At 49.7% G+C, this 17,540-nt stretch overlaps 1 protein-coding gene across 1 annotated transcript in view; it reads right to left on the minus strand.

The window, feature by feature from the left end:
• The window catches only part of CDH20 (cadherin 20), a 48,344-nt gene that overhangs the window by 16,852 nt on the left and 13,952 nt on the right, over window positions 1-17,540 (minus strand). Inside the window, exon 2 of the mRNA XM_029053679.1 lies at window positions 1,831-1,969. The gene's annotated coding sequence lies outside the window, so the exon portion shown is untranslated. The remainder of the gene's footprint in view (window positions 1-1,830; window positions 1,970-17,540) is intronic.

Genomic DNA, 17,540 nt, shown 5'->3' on the forward strand with positions numbered 1-17,540 from the left:
GATCAGTTGATCATTCGATCGGTCAGTTAATCAGTGTCATTTATAAAGCGCTTATTGTGTGTAGAGCTCTGTAGTCAGCACTTGGGAGAGCCTGGGCTGATCTGTGATGTGTGTCGTGGGCTCGAAGTGGGGCACCGACCTCTCCCTTTGGCCGGCACGTCCCCCCTGGACTGTGGTTTTCGTCGTCGGTCTGGAGTTTCCTGCTGTCTTTCTCTCAGGGGAAAATGCTCGTCGCTGGGTCTTTGCTGGGTACCTTACCTGCTCAATTCGTTGGTCTCCCCCAGTAGAGTTGGAGCTCCTTGTTCATTCTGTACTGCCCAAGTGCCTAGCACAGTGTACTGCCCCAAGAGAGTACTCAGTAAACTGACCATTACTACTCCCCATCGCCATGGGCACTGAATCTTTGATGGGAATTCGTCGTACCCAACTCAGTGCAATTTTTAACCCGTGTACCACAGTGGATGGGTTCCTTCTCGACCCCTCCCTCATAATGAACAGAGCTCGAAAGGCCAAGCTGAGATTTCCAGTGCTGCCAGGCTTCTCTGAGAGATGGCAGAAATGATGACCCAGCTTCCAGAGAAGGGGGGAACAGTGGCTGCGAGGGATCTGCCGCTGAGGTTGGAGTGGGCCCCGCAGGCCACACTGACCAGGCCCTCACAGACCCTCAGCTGAAGCTTAAATATCTTCATAATTGGTACAAGTGAGCATTTAATTGGATGATTTTTCTAGAAAATAGTAGTTCTCTCCAACTAGAAGATAAATGATTTTGGGTGGTTTCAATGTTGTTCTTTAAAAGAAAGGCCTGAAGACCCAGCCTTTCTTTAAAGATCAGCAGCAGCAGCTACCACTGCCATGGAAACATCCTTTGGACTAATGCGTCCATCCCAGTTGGAATACATCAGTGCCAGTGGATGTCAGAGTTTTATCATCAGAGTTTCTGTCTTTCCCCAGAGTCTGGGTAGAGTGAGTGAGAACTGGGAAGTGGACAAAGGTGAAGGAAGGTGGATGAAGAGGGCACAGTGTGTGCGCTGAGAATTTTGGTTCTTGAATCTGCTGGGGCATTAACCCCTAGGGTGGGGCAGCTTTTCCTCTTAGAATGGTCCTTTGTCCCAGCCTCAAAGTTCACGCCAGCACCACTGAGGCGGCCAGTCGTCAGGGCGGTAATAATGACGGTAATCATCATCGTCACCAGCATGACATTTGTTAAGTGCTTACTTTGTGCCAGGCACTGTACTAAGCCCTGGAGTCGATACAAGACACCCAGGCCAAACCTATCTCTGACCACAGGAAGTTTGCAGTCTCAGAGGAAGGGAGAACAGGTATTGACTCTCCATTTTACAGATGAGGTACCTGATGCCCAGAGAAGTGAAATGACTTGCCCAAGTCATGTGGGAGGCAAAAGGTGGAACTGAGATTAGAACCCGGGTTCTCTGACTCCCAGATCCGGGCCCTTTCTGCTCAGACCCGCTGCTCGATGCAGTCCGCTCTATGGCCTGTCCACCCCCCAGCCAGGTGACCCTTCCCAAACCGAACCTCGGGGCTGACAGTCAGGGTTGACCGACCGGCTGGCCCGCCTCTGGAGCAGACATCTCCAAGAATCCCGCAGACCGCTGGGTCGGTGAATGCCTGCATTACAGGTTGACTGGCATATCGCACTTTCCGTCACCTGTCATTTAGAAAGAGAGCCCCCTGGAAGGACCCCCTCCAGTGTTTCCTGCCGGCCCCACAGTCTGTCCATGGGGCACAGTCCAGCTCTCTTCTGCATTTCAAAATCCTCACCTGAGGGGAAAGAGAAAAGCCACTGGGTAAGGAAAAGATTTTGCAGCTTACCTTCCTCCGGGTCCTGGGTCGGGCACAGCCCTTCGCTTCCTCTGAACTTGTCACCCAAGCCGGGGAGTCGGGTGCATGGAGTCTGGCCTTCTTCTGGCACTGACCGCCGACCACTGGCTATTTTTTCATCCAGCCGGATCTGTGGGAAGCATAGACAGGGCATGGCTTCAGGCACCACCTTCCCCTGAGGGAATTTCTTGGGGAGGCATAGGCGGAGGAAATCACCAACTCGACTGGGCCGTCGAGCCCAGGGCAGGCTCGACGTGTTGGGAGTGGCGAACCGTCCCACAGCGCACACGACCAGGGCCAGGGCCCGCGTTGAACTCTTGCCAGGGGATTCTTTCCTAACACTTAGTACAGGGTTCTGCACGCACAGTAGGCACTTAATAAACACCATCATTGCCGCTACCCAGAGATGATCAGGACCAGCAGCGCCCCTGAGGGAGCGGCACCTGTCCCCTGCTGACATTAAAGGCTCGGGGAGGAGGTAGTGTCTGGCAACATGCCCCAGGGGACATCTTCTCTGGGTTGAGCCCCTCCAGTGGCACCCCGGCCCTGCCCCAGATTTTTCTTTGCAAGAGCAGTCTGCTTTCCGTGTTGCGTTTCCTTAGCTTCTGTGACAGGCAATGGCCACTTCTCTACTAAGTTCCAGGATCGACGTCCCGTCCTCCTCCCCCTCGCCAAAAAATGGGATTCACAGGGGTTTTCCATCTAAGTCAATGCCTGTCTTTGAGATGCACTTTCTCCTGGCCGGGGTGGGCCGGGTGGTCGTGGGGAGTGTTGGCTGGCCCATCCTGTCTGGCCTGTCACTAGAACAGGGTTGCCCGGAGACCGGAACAATCACCATCTCGCATCTTTCGAAGCTGGGTGGAAGCCGAGGCTACTGTGGCAGTTGGAAAGTGCCCCGTGGGGTAGAGTTGAAAGCTGTTTCCCCCCGGCTCGCGAACAGAGAAAAAGAAATTACTAAGAAAAAGCTCCCCTTGTCACTGTGCTCTGAAGCCCCAACATGCCAATTGAGCAAGAACTGCTTTTTCAGCTATTTTTTTAAATAACCTCATTCTTTTTTCATAATAACGTAATATATTTCCTTCACCTTTTGACTAGTGCTGAGGCTTTTTAATAAAGTTACGGGCTTGTTTCGGAGGAAATGCACTTTAAAATGCATCTTGGTGGTATTTCATCCCAACAGTTTCATTTGGGCTAAATTAATGCAGGAGTCCACTCTGCTAAAGAGGCGAAAGGGAAAGAGACAGAGGGAGGCAGAGAAGAGGGTGAGGAAGAGACAAGGGAGAGGAGGAAAATTGGGTGGCCTAGGGGCCACAGCACGGGCCTGGGAGTCAGAGGACCTGAATTCTAATCCCAGCTCTGCCTCTTGGCTATGTGACCTTGGGCAAGTCACTTCACTTCTCTGGGCCTCAGTTATCTGTAAAATGGGGTTTAAACTGTGAGCCTCATGTGGGACATGGACTTTGTCCAACTTGGGAATCTTGTATCTCGCCCAGCGCTTAATACCGTGTCTGGCATATAGTACGTGCTTAATGGATACTATTTAAAATAAAAAAGAAAGAAGAGATGGGGAGAGAGAAGAGAAATGGAAGGGAAACTGAAGCCTAGTGTTCAAAGATGAAGCCCTCTACCTGTGACGAGGCAGTATGAAGTAACTGGGAAATAATGGTGGAGTTGGAGGGGGGGGTGAGGGGAAGCGTGGGGATTCACAGATTGATGATGTATTAATGATGGATTGAGGGGATGAGAGGATGAGGCTGCGGGGAGGGGCACTAGCTTCAGCCCCGGGGAGCCAGCCCCCACTAAACTCCACCCTCATTCCCCAGTTACTTCATCCTTCAACAGCAAGGAAAGGTGGGGTGGGCCGACTTCAGGGGTGGTCGGGGACTGTGCCGCACGCTTGCCACCATCCCTCCGAAAAAACTCTCTGACCGCTCCCACCCTCACCCCCAAAAAGTGTGGTATGGTCACCCCCATCGCCAGAAAGCATGGTGTGGCTGCCACACGTCTATCAGGGCTCTGTAATTCAGTAGCGTCGATTGTGACCGTCAGACACACTAGACAAACTCATGGCATCTTCTGTTTTAGAATCCAGCCCCAAAGACGGTCTGAATGGTGTGTTGTTTTGGGCTCCAAAGGGAAAAAAGTCCTGATCTGGGCAGAACAGTCATGTCGCAGGGGATTGCAAAGGGGTTTTATTCTCTCTCTGTCTGTGGCAGGATAAATTCATCTCACTAAAAATCACCTTTACGCTTCCTACTTATCAACACCAAGTCTGCATTCCATATTTCACTTTTATGTGGACAGGCGTTCATTTTAATGAAAGATAAGACTCCCTGTAGAGGCTCAGTGAGGTCACTATGGGTTTGGGTGGTAGAGGGGGCAGCTTGGCCCCCACCCTCTTTCCACTCAACCATGCTGTCTCCCCAGCCAATAGTACCTCTTGAGCGCGTACTGTTTGCAGAGCACTGTACCAAGCATTTGAGAGAGAACATGAGAGTCAGAAGACATGGTTCGGGCCCTCAAGGAGGAGTAGCAAGCTAGATGCTGGAAGGGGAAGCCTAGGTGCAGATCCTCTGTCTGACCTGATACTGTCTTGTGTCTATCCCATTGCTTAATACGGTGCTTGGCACATAATGAGCGCATAACAAATACCATTATTTTTCCTGCGGTTTTTGTTATCATCATTATCATTATTATTATCATAGTGGGACCCTGCTCTGGTCAGACCCTGAAGCGGAGCAGGACCAGGAATAGCCCAGGGGAGGGGCAGCTGAGGCCCTACGGGTACAGGAGAGGGGCTTTCATTCTGTCTTGCTCGTTTTCCCCCTCTGCTCCTCTTCCATCCTTAGGACCATGGCCCCTTTCCCCCCACCTCCTCCCCGGGATCGAGGCCATTGAGGGCTCTTCCCCTGCAGGGATCTCCTGTTAGGACATCCGAACGGGCTCCGAATGGTCACCGGCACATCGACATCGCTGTGCCCCTCTAGACCGTAAGCTTGTTGTGGGCAGGGAATGTGTCTGTTTTTATTATGTCTTACTCTCCCAAGTGCTTAGTATGGTGCTCTGTACACAGTAAGTACTCAATAAATACGATTGACTGACTGACCGAGAGGGGTGGGAATAACGCTTCCTCCCTACCCAAGGCAGCCGGCCATCCTGGGTCGGTTCCGGCCATGCACAGCATTTGCTCATGACTCTCAACCTCACAACTGCTAACTTCTGCGTGGGAGGTGGGTGGGTGGGGAGGGTGGCATCTGACCTGCTCCAGATCAATGCAGAAACCTGCTTCCCATCTCAAATTCAGGTGACCTCAGGGACTTGGGGGCAACGGGGGGAGGGATGGAAGAAGTGGGGAAAAGAGGGTCAGCACTAGGTGTATGAATAAACGTTCATCTTCAGAAACTCAGTTCCAAGTCCCTTCCCTTCCCCTCCTTTCCCTTCCTCTCTCTCAATCAATCAATGGTATTTATTGCGTGCTTACTCTGTGTAGAACCCTGTTTTAAGCACTTGGGAGAGTACGATATAAAAGAGTTGGAAGACACGTTCTTTGCCCACAGTGAGCTAGTGCTGTCTCTTTCTCTCTCCGTCTCTCTCTGTCTCTCTCTCTCTCTTTGTCTCTTTCTCTCTCTGCTCAGGATTTCCCCTTTGGTCAATATTCTTTCAATTATATTTTAGAAGCCAAGAAATTCCCTTTAATTAAAGTGTTGGCCTGGGAACTTCCAGTGAAGTTATGCCAAAGGATTTGCTACAATCTCCTCTGATTTTCCCATTTTGACTAGTGGGAGAATTAGTTCATAAATCCTGCTGAAGGAGAGGCTCTTGAAAATGGGCATTTTGTGGCCAGGATCTTGTCAGGTGCCTGTGTGGAACAGAAATATGCCACATCCCCACTATAATCCAGTCCACACACTTCAGTCCACTAATGCTAACCTTCTCACTGTACCTCCATCTCGTCTATCTCACCGCCGACCTCTTGCCCACATTTTTGGTTCTGGCCCGGAATGCCTTCCTTCCTCATATCTGACAGACAGTGACTCTCCCTGCTTCAAAGCCTTATTGAAGGCACATCTCCTCCAAGAGGCCTTCCCTGATTAAGTCCTCCTTTCTTCTTCTCCCACTCCCTTCTGTATCGCCCTGACTTGCTCCCTTTATTCACCCCCTCCAGCCCCTCAGCACTTATGTATGTATCTGTAATTTATTTATTTATATTAATGTCTGCCTCCCCATACAGACTGTAAGCTCACTGTAGGCAGGGAATGTGACTATTGTTATATCATACTGTCCCCAAGCACTTTAGTACAGTGCTCTGCACACAGTGAGCGCTCGATAAATACAACTGACTGACATTGGAATCCAAGCAGTAAACTCACTGTGGAGGAAATCTGGTGAAAGGGATGGGGGAAGATATCTCAACTCACATCAACAGTTTCTTTTAAGATTTAATTAGTGGCCTGTGCTATGGAGTCTGGGTTCCAGTACCACCGATAAAATGCAGAATACACTCACATGCATACACCCCTTTATGCACTCCTAGGCTCCATGACCTCTGCTCGAAGGCACTGTATACCCCCATGTACACACACACCCATGCACTCCTAGGCTTCACAACCACCGCTCCAATACAGTGTACACATCCCTAGGCTCCAAGGCCACTGTGAAAACGCAGTATACACTTTAAGGTACAACACCCTATGCACTCCTAGGCTCCAAGACCACTGTGAAAACTCCATGCACACCTGTGTCTTCGTTCCCAGGATCCAAGGTCCCAATTCTTCGGAGAATGTTTTTTCCACTTTGAGGATCAGTTGCACATCCTCTTTCCTTCGACTCTTCCATTCCTTTCCAGTCACCTGGGCATTTCAGTAGGCTGAAGCCCAGTCAGCCCCAGGTGGATATGGAAAGTGATGAGAGATGAAATTCAAGCCTGGTTCATCAAGTTACTGGTTTTCAGGCCTGGGCTAGGCCAGATGGAGTGAAGGTGGGGTAGGGAGTGTACAAAGTCCACTCCCCCAAGGTCATGCAGACTCTCTGTCTCTCTCTCTGTCTCTCTCTCTGTGTCTTCCTCTCTTTCCTCCCCCCACACCCTATCATCACCTGCAGTCAGCAGACTGATAGTCGAAGAGGAGTTGGAGGGGATAGAAGCTTGCCTTTTCCCCTGGCATTTGAGGGCTATACCCAGAGAGCTGTCCCGAGTACTACCTGTCCTTCCCCGGAGAGGGGAGCCAGCTCTGGGATGGCTCCTGACTCCTCACCCTGACTTTCCCCAGTGAACCAGGTGGTTGGCAGCAGCCTCCTCACAAATCCCTGGAATGAATTTTTGTTTTTCCACAGGTGCCTCAATTTGGCCGAGGGTCAGATGAGGCAGGCACAACCTGCCCCTGTGCCAGCCGCCCACCGCACACACGACCTGGGAGTCTATGAACGTCAGCACCGTCTCCAGCGCCGTCGTTGTCCTCACCGCAGTTGTCGGCATCACGGTGTGTGGGGCACCCGGTAAGCGCAGTAGCATTTGTTTGTAGAAACGTGTCATCGTCTCGGTCGTCGTCATCCCAGTGTATGGGGTGCCCAGGAAGCGCAGGAGAATTTACATGTGGAAACATGTCGTCGTCGTCATTGCTGTGAGTGGGGCTTCAGTGAATTTGGGAGCATTTCATTGCGGAAACGAGTTTTCCCCAGCCCGGGGTTCCTGTTTCTGCAGAGTCAGCCCAGTCCTGTCTGTTCTCTGTGGACTCGAGTTGGGAACAGTTAGGCGAGGTGGCAGAGTACATGGCACCCCATTCTGCTTGGGAGATCAAGGCCCTGCCTGCATGGCACGGTTAAGAGCTAGCTGAAACCGGTTGTGGGGGTGGTTGATATAGTGAATTCAGACTGTCCGAATTAAGGCAAGACTCCAGTGGCTTTAACTGGTGATTAATGTTGACTCTGTTTCCATTTCCCACATGAGCATCAGAACCGGCTCTCCTCGGTTCAACCGTGTCCCTTCCTGAGGAAACAAAGGTGGCAGTGGGCACTGGTGATGCCAGTTCCCCAGGGGCAGTTATTCATTCATTCATTCAGTCAGTCGTATTTATTGAGCACTTACTGTGTGTAGAGCACTGTACTAAGTGCTTGGGTGAGCACAGTATAACAATAAACAGACACATTCCCTGCCAACATTGAGCTTACAGTCTAGAGGTGGGGAGACAGACATTAATGTACTAAATCAATTACAGATATGTACATTGGTGCTGTGGACTGACAGTGTGGAAGAACAAAGAGAGCAGGTCAGGGTGACGCAGAAGGGAATGGGAGAAGAGGAAAGGGGAGCTTAGTCAGGGAAGGCTGCCCAGAGGAGATGTGCCTTCAATAAGGGTTTGAAGGACGGGAGAGTAATTGTCTCTCCCGAATTTGAGGAGGGAGGGCATTCCAGGCCAGATGCAGGGTGTGGGTGATGGGTCGGTGGCAAGATAGGCGATATTAAGGCACCGTGAGAAGGGGGTCGGTGGCAAGACACAGGCACAATCCCTGTCCACATGAGACCTGTAATCTAACCCCGTTTGATGGTTGAGGAGTTTGAGGCCCAGAGAGATTGTCACTTTCCCCAGATCACCCAGCCAGCCTGAGATAGAATGGGAATGAGAACTTGAATCTCCCGACTCCCAGCCCCCTGTTCTTTCCATCAGTTTAAGCTTCTAAGAACATTCCCTAACTCCCTACAGTGTAAAATAATAATAATCATGATAATAATGGTATCTGTTAAGTGCTTACTATGTGCAAAACACCATACTAAACACATGATGATCAGGTCCCACAGGGGACTCATAATTTAAATAGGAGGGACAACAGGTTTTGAATCCCCATTTTGAAGATGAGGAAACTGAGTCACAGAGAAGTGAAGTGACTTGCTCAAGGTCACACGGCAGGCAAATGGCGGAGCTGGGATTAGAACCCTGGTTCTGCTACTCCCAGATGTGTGCTCTTTCTTCTAGGCCATGTCGCTTCTCCAAACTCCAAAGTCCCGCTGAGGGAGGGACAACGGTGCTGTTGGACCGCACCTGTCTTATGTTCCTCGTTGTCCTTTCCCAAGTGCTTGGTTTTGTCTTGTCTTATACTGTGCCCTATATGCAATGAGTGCTCAGTACATGCCACCCCTGCTGCCACCTGTGGTGTGTGAGCAACGCTGGCCCTGAACACCGGACAGGGAGTCACAGACCAACACAGGATTTGCACTGTGCGAGAACATCTGGCTCAGTGACACTCACACTTGCTTTCACAGTGGCACCTGGACACCAGGTCAGCTCCCCTCCGCCTGACTCCCGTCCGCCCGACGCGCTGGAGTGGTCAGAGAAAGAGCCACAGGAGGCCCTCCTTCCAGGCCGAGATCCGAACTCAGAGCCTGGGTCTGTGTTGCCTGAGCAAAGCGCTGTTCACCCCATTCCCAGACTGCCACCGGGCAGTCTGGGTGTTGGCCTCTCTCTGTCCGCCCCCGGACCGAGAATCTTAGGAAGCTCCAGAGGCATTTCTGAAAAACTAACTCTTGGGGTGGGCTTGGCCCATGGTGAAGGTTTCTTCCTTCTTCCCCTCATTCCCCGGAGGCTAGCGATGGGGTTCCAGGTCACCTGTAGGTAGGTCACCCTTGGGCAGGTGCACAGAGGTGGTATGGTAGATGTGGGCCACATCCTTCGTGAGCCCGGCTTGGTCAGAGGGCTTTATTTATACCATTTACTGCAGCGAGGTCGATAGTGATCGTGTGCGCTGAGAGAAAGGCCAAAATCATCTTTCACTCTTGTGTCCTCCGGAGATGGCAGAGGGGCTCCCGCAGAGGGACTCCCCAGATGGGCTCCCCAGACGAGCTCTGCGGAGGGGCTCCGCAGAGGCCATAGATGGCTGAGAGAGTCGAGGCTGCGGGTTGGAATGGGACTCGAAGAAGCCCCTAGATCTGTGAAGCCCAGACCCTGAACTCCACAAATTTCAGTAAGTCAATCAATTGTATTTATTGAGTGCTTACTGTGTGCAGAGCACTGTACTAAGCTCTTGGGAGAATACAATATGTCAGAGTTGGTAGAGACATTTCCTACCCACAACGAGTTTACATTTCCATTTCTGGTGGAAACAGCTGGGGTCGGGGTATGGGAGACCCAGGTTCTAATCCCAGCCCTCCCCCTGACTGCTGAGTGACCTGGGGCAAGTTACTTCATCTGTAAAATGGGGATCCCATCCCTACTCTCCCTCCCTCTTAGTCTGCGAGCCCCACGTGGGACAGGGATCCTGTCCGATCTGATTGTCTCGTATTTATCCCTTCACTTAGCATAGCGTGCGGCACATAATAAGTACTGAATGAATACTGTGATTACTGTGGTGAGTAACAGTCACAGGTGAGAGTGCTGCACATTCTCCCGGCCCCACAATAATAATAATAATAATAATGATGGCATTTGTTAAACGCTTACTATGTGACAAGCACTGTTACAAGCGCTGACGTAGATGCAAGGTAATCGGGTGGTCCCACGTGGGGCTCACAGCCTAATCCCCATTTTACTGATGAAGTAACTGAGGCATAGAGAAGTGACTTGCCCAAAGTCACAGAGCTGACAATGGCAGAGGTGGGATCAGAACCTACAACCTCTGATTCCCAAGCCAGGGCTCTTTCCCCTAAACCTCTCCCCTGAGCCCCATTAACTTTCAGTGCACTGTGCCTACTAAATGCCTGGGAGAGAACATGACAATTAGGAGCTTACGGTCTAACTGAGGGGAACAGTCTCCCCCTCTAGACCGTAGGCTCATTATGGGCAGGAAACGTGTCTGCTAATTCTGTTGTACAACACTCTCCCAAGCATTTAGTACAGTGCTGAACACATAGTAAGCATTCAATAAATGCCATTGATAGATTGATGGACAGACACAAAAAATGTGAAGATGAAGAGACTGATGGAAAAGTGAATGTAATAGAAGTGCTTAAAGAGTAAAGTATGTAATTTGCCTTGTACAAAAGTGTTACTGGTGGCTGGGAGTGCTTCAGCGCGAGGAGGTGGATGGGAGAAGGAAATCAATCAAGGAAGGCTGCCCGGAGGGAGTTTCGGGAGGGCCAGAAATGCAAAACATTAATTAAGCCTCCCCAGGCTTCCCTTTGATCCTGCCCATTGGACCACGGGACTACGCCCGTCCACCTGGGTCATCCATGCCTGTCCTCGTGGGGTGATCCTCGCTGGGACTCGACCTCTCTGACCCTCCCACACTGACTCGGGCAGATGTGCCCAGGGACTCCGGAGTTCCAACCCCCAAGCGTCCACCTCATTCCCTTCTTGGGGGTGTGGCGGGGCGGGGGCTGTCAACCTTCCCTCTATTCTTTCTACTGGAAAAAAAAACATTTTTTCAGTCTTAAAAGAATAATTCAAAGCACATAAAACTTCAAATCAACTCCTACTCAAGTAACCAATGGTGTCCCCTTTAGTTCTTGGCAGATTTGTGTTCCTGAGATGAATAATAATTACATTAATAATTTTAAGGGCTAATTAGCATTTTACAGTAAACACATTGTTCATCACGCTAGGGAAGGCTGACTCCATCCTTTCTGCAGAATAATTGCTTTTCACAATCAGAGCCCATTTATCTTCCTTTGGTGAGGACATGTCAGCAACGGAGCAGACGCTGCCTTTTCCGCCGGACAGATTATCTCCAGCCCATGTCCTGCGATGCCTCGAACCTCCCGGTCGCAGGACTCGGCTGGGAGGACCAAAGTTTTTTGGTTCTGCCTTGGAAATTCGAGGACTTTTCAAAATTGCTTTGCTAGGAATTTCCCTTTCCAGAAGGTAGCTTCTCCTTCTTGGTCTTGTTCGTGTATCACTCAGCTCATCAATGGTATCAGGAGAGCTCCAGGCACTTTACTTGCTGCTTGGGAACGGATGGGAGAAGCAAGACATGCACCACCCTCAGGGGCTTCCAGGCTCATTGGGGGTACTGCCCAGATTCCCAATAGTTGGGAATGGGAGGGAGTACAAGGACGAGGCAGGAAGTAATGGGGCACATGCTGGGCATCGTGGCTCCTCCAGGCGAGAGGGCACCTGTGGCCTGGTTCTTCCTGCCTGCTCTGGGTGCCCTGGGCTTGCCATGGTTACCAGGCACCCGGCCCTTAGAGAACATCTTGACTTAGCTCCAATTTGGTACAGGAACGACCTCTCTCCTCGTATCCGACGGACAATTACTCTCCCCACCTTCAAAGTCTTATTGAAAACACATCTACTCCAAGAGGCCTTCCCTGACTAAGCCCTCTTTTCCTTTTCTTCCACTCCCTTCTGCATCACCCTGACTTACTCCTTTAATTCATTCTCCGTCCCAGCTCCACAGCACTTATGCATGCATAAGCAGCATGGCTTAGTGGATAGAGCCTGGGTCTGAGAGTCAGTAAGACCTGCATTCTAATCCCAACTCCACCACATGTCTGTTGTGTGACCTGGGGCAAGTCACTTTACTTCTCTGAGCCTCAGTTCCCTCCTCTGTAAAATGGGGATTAAGACTGTGAAACCCATGTGGGAGAGGGACTGTGTCCATCTTGCTGAATCTATATCTACCCCAATGCTTAGAATATAATAAGCACTTAAATACTATTACTAGTATTCCTATTACATCCATAATTTACATATTTATATTTATTTATAATAATGTCTGTCTCCTCCTCTGAACCATAAGCTTGTTGTGGGCAGGTAATGTGTCTGTTACATTATTATATTGTACTCTCCTAAATGCTTAGTACAATGCTCAGTACACATAGGTGCTCAATAAATGCAATTGATTGATTGATTGAGCTACTTTCCAGAGGATTTTCAGGAAAACTTTTCACCTGGAGAGGGACTTTCCTCCCCTTCCAGAATGATTGAGTGTCAAAGGCCCTGGATTCTAATTTCAGCTCTGCCAGTTGTCTGCTGTGTGACCTTGGGCAAGTCACTTAACTTCTCTGTGCTTCAACTTCCTCATCTGTAAAATAGGGGCTAAATATCTTTTCTCCTTTCCCCTTAGACTGGTAGCCTTATGTGGGCCAGAGACTGTGTCCAACCTGATTATCTTGTATCTACCCTTGCATTTAGTACAGTTCTTGGCATATAGTAAATACTTAACAAGTACCACGATGATGATGTTGATGATGATGATTACTGCACCCAGTAGGTGCTCAGTAAATACCATGCCCACAAATAGAAGAGATAGAGGACGATCTTAATTCCCCAAGTTCTCAATTTAGAGCATCGGCCTGAAGACTCAGGCTCGTTAATATTGGATGCAGATGAGGGTCTCTGATAGATGCATTTCTCTCCTTTCATTAGCTAACCCAGCCCTCTGTTCCAGAATGGTACTTGCCAAGGAGAAAGATAACCATGAGTTCATGGAAGGAAAAAAAACAACCAACAACAGTGGGAGGATTTGCTTATTTGAGCTAATTAAAGTATCCGTAGCTACAATAGAGGCCATGTTTCAGTCTGAGTGATAGTCAAGCTAATTACCCATATTGATGGCACGGTAGAGAGAGCTCAGGTCGCAATTTAATAACCAGACTTACTTAATGATGCCGAGAGGGAAGTCACAGTAGTTGTCCACTCTTCCAGCACTATTTGGGCTAGAATGGGCACTTCTTCCACAAATTGTATTTGAAAAGCTGGAATCTGGGGGCTGCCTTTCCCATGAAGCATTGTTTCTCCAGGTCAGGCGATCTTAGCCGACCTTGTAGCTGACAGCGCTCTCCCTGGAGCAGAACCTGCCGGCAAGTCTTGCTGACACCGAAAGAAACCACTTCCCGCTATCTGGCGCCTTTCCACAAGTCAGGCCTTCCGTTCCGAGGGCTCTCAGAGGAGCCCTCCATGCACCCTGTGATTGGTTGGAGGAGTCACCGTCGGAGGGCCTAATTGGGCCCGTGGGGCTAACCGCCCAGTCACATTTTTTGTGGTCTAATTGGGGGTGGCAGCCAAGGGTGAGTGAGACACACGGCGACTCAGCCAGAGAAAAGGCTCCGTAGTGAGACAGAGACACACAAAAGATAGAGGGACCCACAGGGATCTTGAAAGCCCTCATACTGGTCCGTCAGGGCCGGGAATATCCAGAAAATGATCTGGCAGCAGCCAGGATGGCCACGTCATCAGAGCAGAGGCACAAAAGGAGGATGAGGAACTAGAGGAGGAGGAGGAAAAACAGCCTTCCCTTCTCTCCTTCAGTCCCTGCCACTTAACCACTGCTTCTCCCAGTGTTGCCGAAGAAGCAGGGTGGCATATTCGGAAGAACACAGGCCTGCGAGTTCTAATGGATTCTAATCCTGGCTTTGCCAGTTGTCTGCTGTGTAGCTTTTACCCAACTGGCATTTGCATTTTCTCATAATTCCCTTCTCTAGATTAGTCAGTCAGTGGCATACATTGAGCGCTTGCTCTGTGCAGAGCACTTTATTAAGAGCTTGGGAGTTGGTAGACATTATTCCTGGTTTCAAACAGTTTACAGTCTAGTTGATTTCCTTACCCATAGAGCCAGATCTCTGAAGGACAGAGGTAGGAGTCCCTATTGTCTTAATCATCCACATTGCCTACGTCGGATAAGTGATCAGCTCTCCACCTCGCTTAGCTCAAACAGACCTAGGCTTAAGTTCCCTTTGGGATGTCCAAATCTTCACTCCACTCCCCTTAATTCATTGGCAAACCAACTACTCCTCTTCCTGAAACGGGATCGTGAAAGCATTCAGGCCATGGGCCGGGAATGATCTTGACACTGCACCAGTAATTAGGTCTGTTGGAATCTGCCCTCCTTCCAAACCGATATAATAATATGGTAATAATAATTATGGCATTTGTTAAGCGTTTACAGAGTGTCAAACACTGTTCTAAGTTAATCAGGTCAGACACGGTCTCTATCCCACTTGGGGTTCACAGTCTAAGTAAGAGGCTGAACAGGTATTTAATCCCCATTTTACAGATGAAAAAAGTGAAGCAAAGAGAAATTATGTGACTCCCTCAGAGTCACACAGCAGGCAATTGGAGGAGCGGGATTGGAACACTGGTCCTCGGATTTAGAATCCCATTCTCTTTCCACTAGGCCATCCTGCTTCTAACATATGAATAGATTAGATTTTACATAAATGCAAGTCTCCAAAAGAGACAAGATAACCCTTGGGAAGGTTAGAAGAGTTTTGACACCTAGATGAGGAAAAGGGATTGTGGCTAATTTATAGAATGATGAAATCATTAGGATAACCGAGTGAAATAGTTTGCAGTTGAGGGGTCCCAGAAAGGGTGAGGAAAAGGAAGGGAAGATGGAGAAAAGGGAGAGAGGAGGAAAGGGAGAAAGAAAGGGAGACAAATGCACAGAAGCCTCATCAGAGAGTAGAAAGCTTCCTTCCATTCCTTTATTATCATGAACTGATATCTTTTATTTGACCTCTCACAGCTCTGTTGCAATAGGGTCTGAAGGTATAGTGCCTCTTCCCCCAGGACAGGCAAACCAATGAAGGTAGTCAGGAATTCCTTTCATGCTACTCCTCTCAATCCGGCTCCCGCTCAGATGGAAATGCCCATCTTTTACAGTGAGACTCGGATTGGCTGGCACAGTACAAGTGCAGTTGGAGGGAGTGGCCTGCCCAGCTGCTCGCTCAATCCGGGGGCTGATCCCAGTTTTAGACGAGGAGAGACACAGAGGCAGAGAGACAGAGAGCTCTAAGTGCCACAGAGGGTTCCCGGTGGGGAGAACACGGCTTGGGCTGGGAACCGTGAGCAGAAATGGGAAGGTGCCGCTACAGCACACTTGGGCGGAGCCCTGCCACCCAAGGCCCACCTTAGGTGCTCCAGGGAAGACTTCAGACTTCCCAGACGCTTGCTGGTCAGACTCTTCCTGGGCACTTTCTCGAGTAATCTTGTTAAAACCTTTCTTTATATGGTATTTACAAGTGCTTACAATGTGCCAGGCACTATATTAAGAGCTGAGGTAGATACAAGTTACAGTCCATGTCCATGTCCATGTCCCACACCCATACCCAAGCCATTCCGAGATGACTTGGACTGAGGTAGCAGTCGGGGCTCACTGACTTAACCCCCATTTTACAGTTGAGGGAACTGAGGCCTAGAGAAGTAAAGTAACTTCCCCTAGGTCACACAGCAGACGAAGGGAGGAGCTGGGATTAGAACCCAGGTCCTTCTAACTCCCAGACCTATGCTCTTCCCACTAGACTACACTGCTTCTGACCTCTCCACCCTGTTTCTCATTTTTTGGGGACTTGTCTTACAAAAACATTTTTACCCACTTTTAAAGCAGTCTTCACACATGAGATCAGTCCTTTACGCAGCATATTTAGGAAGCCCCAGTGCAAGCGGAACACTGTTCTAAACACTTGGGAGGATATAATTGAGGAGTTCGAGGAGTTTACAGTCTAATGGGGAGATGGATAGACAGCTCATACCATTGGCCTGAGGGCTGAGAATAAGTGAAAAGATAAACTGCTAAGGCTGGCTGTTGGCTGCTAACTTGGAGTGTTGGGAATTGCTTGGGGCAGGCTTTCTGGAGGAGGTGGCCCCTTAGGACTGCCATCAATCCCTCCACTTCCCTCTGACCTATACCCCCCAGGCGTGGGGTTGGTTGAACTTTAGCTCAGCCTTCTCCAACATGAAGTGGAGTCCCTCAGACTTCTGCTTAAAGGGGAGGCTCACCCTGCCAGACCCTCTCTCTATCAGCTCTGGGAGAGGGGCTACTTCTCTCCTCCCGCTCCCGGGTCCCATCCTTCCTATGGGCTGTGACGTGCCTCGCAGGGATAATAAGACAGAAAAGATACAAGGAGGATCGATCGGTTGCTTTAGGACATCAATTGATTACCCCTGCTCCGAGAAAAATTTCCTCCCGCGTGAAGGGAGGAGTGGCCGAGTGCTGGCTGGGCAGAATTCCGAGATGGCTTTGACTGTGGCAGCAGAGGGAGGCGGGGGCTCGGACGAAATGAATTTGCTTCTGGTGACTTTTTTTTGGTCCTCATCCAGGAAGCAGCCAAAGAGAACCCTTGCTGATTCTGAGGTTTCAGCACTAGGCCAAAGGAAGGCTCTCGATGAAGGAGCGGTGCCCGGATTAGTTCACTGCACATTTAAATTGAACTCGTTCTTTAATTGGATGGGGAGAGCAAAAATGTTATAATAGTGGGAAAAGTAAAACATTAAAAAATTCCCCAAAGGTAGTTTTGCAAATTGGGAAATGGAAACTATTGAACTTTGATTTTACTGGCTTGATCTTCTTTGTTTATTGAACATCTAAGGTGTGCGGAGCAATGGGCCAAACACCTATTGTAGCATCTAGTACACTGCTCGGCACACAGTAGGTGTTCGGTAAATACCACCGACTGATTGGCTGATGTGTTTTAGGCTTCTAGAGATAATCACGCTGATTAACCTTCCCAAAGGCGACACCTGTATTTGTCAGGAATTAGTCTAGCCAAGACACCTGTATGCAAGGTACTTCTTTCATAAAGGAGCTCTCACTAACAAAGCCAAGAGCTCGTGAGGAAGTCAGAGAATAAACATCGGGGCTCCAATCTCCATCGCACTTCACAAAGTTTGAGAAATGTTTTTCTTGCAGCTGCTTGATGAGGGGAAATGGTACTCGGATGAGGAAGCATCATGTTAAGAAGCGGCAGAAAGCTGTCCTCTTGGACGTGGGCTGAACTCCGTGTATGGGGGTGTGGGGTGGGGGGGGGCCCTTGGTTCTGAGCCATTTCGTCAGTG

Source organism: Ornithorhynchus anatinus, chromosome X3, assembly GCF_004115215.2.
Source record: "Ornithorhynchus anatinus isolate Pmale09 chromosome X3, mOrnAna1.pri.v4, whole genome shotgun sequence".
In the NCBI taxonomy this organism is placed as follows: domain Eukaryota; kingdom Metazoa; phylum Chordata; class Mammalia; order Monotremata; family Ornithorhynchidae; genus Ornithorhynchus; species Ornithorhynchus anatinus.